The sequence below is a fragment of the Pseudorca crassidens genome, chromosome 8 (genome assembly GCF_039906515.1).
Source record: "Pseudorca crassidens isolate mPseCra1 chromosome 8, mPseCra1.hap1, whole genome shotgun sequence".
NCBI classification, from domain to species: domain Eukaryota; kingdom Metazoa; phylum Chordata; class Mammalia; order Artiodactyla; family Delphinidae; genus Pseudorca; species Pseudorca crassidens.
Genome location: NC_090303.1, coordinates 83,809,816 through 83,815,815, shown reverse-complemented (window position 1 = coordinate 83,815,815; position 6,000 = coordinate 83,809,816).

Below are 6,000 nucleotides of genomic sequence, written 5' to 3'. Positions count from 1 at the left end.
CATGTGTTTATTGGCCATTAAAAGCTTTGCCAATCCCTTATGTTGTGTTATTTTCATCTAAGAAATAGTCTCTGGGAAGTCAATTTCACTAAGTTCATTCAGCAAAGGCTGTAGTTTCTTCCCTCGTTTGCGGGGAGGAACAACATGGGGCAGCCAGAGCTGCCTGTGGCAGAAATGGATTTACTTAACAACCTTTAACTGGGTACCAGGCAGGAACCAGGCACTGGAGGAAACACAAATGAATAAGACACCTGTGGTTGCCATGTTTACATAGCATCCACTTTTCTGGGGATAGCGGCACATCAATTAGACTTCATGGTTGTAGACACAGGAAATGACAGGCCAACCTAAGCCGAAGAGAATTCTTTGGAAGACTATTGGGAGGTCTTGACAACAGCTGAAAGTTAAGGGAACCAGACTCGGGGGATTTTGGGTTCTTGTCAGGAATCAAAAGAGGAGCAATAAGCTGGATGGATGCCCCGCCCCTGTCACATAACCAGCAGTACCTGGTCAGGATGCTGCCCCCACTGCCACACCTTCGTTTGTGGGGATAAGTGACATCCTTGCTCAAGATATAAAATTCAGGAGGGAGCATCCAGTTAGCTAAGTCCATAATGGACCTGAAGGGTGAGGGGAGGGAATAGTAACTGGAACCAGAAAGAGATAGTTGACTGGAAGAGGCTGCCATGAGAGGAGCAGTTTCCTTCTGTTGAGGGACACACAGCCAGCCTTATGCTACTACAAGGGAGGGAATAATTGTCTTGACCCCATCCTCCCCTCTCCCTCTGATCTCCTACCTGGACTTCCCACTGGCCAAACCCACCTCGAGACCACAGGCAATGGGCCCTTTGATGTAGGCTATACAGATCAACTTGTACAACAGGCAGGAACCATAGGCGTTCTGGGGCATGGAGAGGGTGGAGAAGGGAGAGAGTGGGTTTGGAGAGAAAAGGGAAGGTAACTGGCACAGGTAGGTACAAGGCCAAAGCTAGGTTCCTGGGTCATTGAATGTTAAATGGAAAACCACAAGGACAGAAAACATGGCGGAGCCATTAAAGCCAGTGACAGTGTCCCAAACAAAGTGTACATTAAATCCAAGTCCTACATCCTTGGTGCTGCTCTGGGTCTGCATTTTCTAAGCCTGTTTCTCCAACTGTCTCTGATTCTGTGAGTCAGCCTCCAATGGCATGGGGTGGGGGGTACAAAACCCAAGCTTTTTCTGCCGAAGATAGAGTAGTTCCTATTGCTTGCAGCTAAAGGACTCTGATACCGAAATTGGTACTAGAGAGTGGATTGCAGGTTATAGGCCCCCAGGGAGTTGATTACCCTAACAAGATGGAATAGAATGCAGCAAGATTCCAGCAATATTGTGGGAGGGGAAGTTACCTGTCAATGGCCCACAGCTAATTAAATTATAAGTTGTTGATAATGAGGACCATTTGTTGGCTGAGGGCATCTGGAGAACAAGGTGGCTGCTGCCTTAGGACAATATAAAGGGTATGAAGACTTCCAGGACACTGGGGTACAATGGGTGCTTCTGATGACACTGAATAACTCAAAGAAAGAGAAAAAAGTTTCAAAGAACTCAGAATCTGGTTCTTCGGGTTGAATTTTGAAGACTGCCGAAGTCACAGCTTCAATCCAGTCTTTTATGTAAAAGAGAGGCACAATGAAACAGAGTGAATCTCTAACGACTGGAACAGGAATAGCTGACAAGATTTGGAAGACCCAAATCCTCAAATCCTTCTGGAAATTTCCCACTGCCTATCCCTTGTGAGAGGAAGCCTTCCCCTTCTTGCAGGAGGACGCTAAAAATTCCCCTCAGTGTTAGGAGGCTGATAACCGGAATTCGATTCCATGATGTCCAGTGGGTGTTGGGTAGATAAGTGTAGAAATAAATGTAGGGAAGAGAAAGTATTTACCCAGGAAAACATATTGTAGAAATTTGACAATTTGTATCTGTAAAGTCTGGGAATATCTATTAGAATAAAGTTTAAGGCACTCCATCAAAGAGGGAGAACATGATTTTAGATAGGACTGATTTTATTGATATGGGTGCTCTTCCCAGAGATTATGTAATGATTGTGCTATTTCTCACAGCTCTGTATGTTTCTCATAGTTTCCTGTGTTGGTTAAAGTGAGCTTGCATTCAACCCAGTTCACATTAAAGAACAATCAGAGATAACTAGTGAGAACCTGCTGTATAAGAAAATAAAATAAAATTCAAAAATTAAAAAAATGTGTAAAATATACAAGTGATGGCAAATGTCCTTTCAGTGTAAAAATCCCCCATAAAAAAAAAAAAAAGAACAGTGAGAGGCCAGAAATTCCTTGATACGATGTAGAAAGAGGAACTCAAAGGCTCTGGGAGGCAAGAATACTGACTCATCTATCATGTACCTGTCCTCATCCAACTCTGTCCTTTGAGAAGACCCTGAATACTTGTACATCTCCAAGGTTTTGAGAAAGCATTAGAACGTTTAATAGGCTCTCTGCAAGCCAGTAAATGGGCTCCAGTGGAGAGCTCAGTGGGGAAAAGAGGATTCTGGGGAGCGCTCAAGGAGCAGAAGCATAGTCAGGCTTGGTAATCAGAGCTGAGAATGGTTTGACCTTTTGAGATCTGGGTCTGTAGTTAATTAATTAAGGGTGCTTTGGGGACATTTTTCATGGCTTCTGGCTGCTGGTACTTCTATTTGGGGATTTACACTTTGTGAGTTTTACTTCGCTTGGGAGGAAGCCAGACCTTACTTAGCCAGACTCTGTTTCAGCTCAGGTACATCCTGCAACCTGGGTTCTCCCAAGCAGACTCACTTGCTTGGGAGTGAGACTATAAGGAAGCCAGCACTGCACAGAGTCTCGTTTTCTGGGCCAGGTGGCAGTAGAAGTGTCTGATTTGAGAAGACTCCTGGCCCAGGGTCACTGGTGGGAGCTGTAGTGTATGTGCAATAGTGGGGAGTGGGGTCTTTGTTGGAACAGTCCTGCTGTGGTTGGGCCATCATTCTTTGTCCTGGCTGCATAAGCCTTCAAGCCATTTCTCTCTTACCTTTCTGGAGAGTGTGTCAGCTATTGGATAGCCTGTGCAATGTTCATTTTATGCCTGAACTAGTGAGACTTGGTTGTTGACAACTAAAAGCATCAGGGCTGACTTAAGGTCTCTAGGAATAAAATTGATAGGCAGTGACTAAGGTCATTTGCATCATCAAAAGAATGATGATAGCTAGCTCTGAGGAATAGGGTTACAGAATCACGGCTGCTTACCACTTTTCCAGCCTCAGTCAATACTCAGACCCAGAGCTCCTCAAATGAAGGGAAGGCCGGAACCCTTAACCGAGGACCCTGTTATAAACACCATAGAGCACCTACTAGGAATCTTTCTCCTGAGCATCCCTCAAAAGACTTTAGGCCACTGACAAGGATAATGTGCCCTCGTAAAAGGGAAATGCACAAACATTCAGGGACCACGGGGACTCTGAGTTAACACTGAGGGGACCCAAAAGGCTACTGTGTAGTCTGTCAGTCAAAACGGAATGCCTCAGATTCAATGTTGAGTAAGAAAACTGTTTCAGAGGAACATACAGAATATAACGTCATCTGTCTAAACATTTTATCCCTATCTGAAACATGCACGTGGGTAAAACCACCTACAAACCACTCAGAGATAGGTAGGTGGTAGGTAAGTAGGTAGGTAGGTAGATAGATATACAGATATAATATATAGACAGATATAGAGATACCTAATGATATATAGAGATATACATACCTATCTGTTATCTATTGCTGCATAATAGGTTACTCCCAAAACTTCATGTTTATCCCCAAAACACACATTTATTATCTCACAGCTTCTATGGGACAGGAATCCAGGCATGGCTTCGTTGGGGTCTCTGCTTCCGGATCTCTTATGAGGCTGCAATGGAGGTGTTGGCCCAGGGTCTCTCATGAGACTGTAATCAAAGTATTGGCCAGGATCACCGTCACCCTACAGTTCAAGGAGAGCAAGATCCACTCCCAAGCTCACCCCATGATGTTGACAGGATCCAATTTTTTACCATCTGTTGGCCTGAGGGCCTCAATTGAGGGCCTCAATTCCTCGCTGGCTGCTAGTTGGAGGCCACCCTTGTTTCCTGGCCAGGTGGTCTTCCCTATTGGAGCAAGCACATGAGAACAGCCAGAGAGAGAATGCCAGCAAAATGGACATACAGACTTATAATCCAACCTTGAAAGTGACTTGCTATTCATTAGAAGCAAGTCACTAAATCCAGCCTACACTCAAGGGGAGGGAGGATTAGAGGTATTACAAAAGGGCAGGGAGGCTTCTAGAAGGAGATATATATATATATAAATTTTTTTTAAATTGTAAATTATAAGCAGCAAATTCAGGATAATAATCCTCACCTCTGGGGTTCAAGGAACTGAGGACCTAACTGATTAACTGAGGAGGGTGACAGAGGGACCTCAGCTGTACAGCCAATACTTCTGTTCATCAACTGCATAGCAAGATGCAAGTTTCTCCTGCATAATTTCTATTTGATCTTCATTTTTAAATTATTTTCATCAGCATTTTACATGAACATGGTATACAAAGTCAAATCAAGGCCTGTTATCAAAAACAGCAGTCACAGGACTTCCTTGGCAGTCCGGTGGTTAAGACTCCATGCTTCCACTGCAGGGGTGTGGTTTCGAACCCTGGTGGGGGAACTAAGGTCCCACATGTCACACAGCCAAAAAAAAAAAGCAGTCACTTGTCCACATACCCTCCATTGCCTCATTCATTTCTCAGAAATAAATAAACTCTTTTAGGTATTTCTTTGAATAGTTATCCTCGGATCTCTCAAAAACACACTTACATTGTTACTTCTTGATTTTTCAGTTTTGGGGTATTAGCTACTGACTTCCAACTATAAAAGATGAAGATGTCCTCTTTATCACCTCCCTCCTCTCCCACACCTTCCCCCCAACCTCCACACAATTGCCTTTCACCCATCCTCCAAATACAGCTCTTGCTATCTTTGATTAAATCTATATTCTATCTAAATGTACATAGTATTATGAATAGTCACAGACAAAGCATATACTTGAATTATACTTCTTTTCAGTACAATTTTTCTTCTTGGAGTTAATAATTATAGCATCGTTTTGGTTGCTTGGTTTTATATACTATTCTTAATATACCCCTAACCTCTGCCATATGTGTAAACCTCCTCTCATTGCGTTCAAGCACATCAGGTATTCCACCAGTGTGACCTCTGTGGAGACACACTTAGGGACATTTAGTTCCAATAACAACCAACTGCTCTGCTGTCATTCCAGGCTCTCCCTTCATCGACATCTTGGATTTCCTTCACTTCTCTCCCACATTGAACCCAACCCTTACCTGGGTCCATGTTTTCCTCCTTCTGAGGAATTTTAATGGAGTGCATCCTGCGGAAGTTTCCAAAGAAAGAGCTGTATGGAAAATGTTCGTAAGTTTCAGGTCCAAAGTTTGGAGATTTTTATACCTAAGGATGGAAATGATTGCACCAGAGGCACAAAAATCATTCCACTGATTGAAAACTGAGCCTGATGCTGCTATTTTGGGCTCCTCTTGCCATTAGGGGAACATGGCGATTATGTATAAAAGGGGGTTCTGGAGTTGTTTGAGAGCACTGACTCACTATCAAAGGCAAAAAGTGTTGCTTCTACACGATACGGGCAGCAAGGAGTAGGAGTGGAACCCAGATGTTCCTTGAAATGCCTCTTTACAGCACCTGCTCAGTTAACAGAAGAGCACGTGACCCTACACAGCAAGACCAGCGAGGGCTTAGGTTTTTCAGGAATTAAGTTTTTGTGGTCTCCCTACTAAGAGAAGAATCCCGACCGGCTGAGGTGCTCGTTAAAGCGAGATGTACCTGAAATGGAAGGTCATAAATACTAGCTACTGCCTGGTTACCAAGATGCAGAAACAAGAACTTCCACCTGTATTTCTTTCTTTGTGGTGAAATATACAATTTATGTTATTCC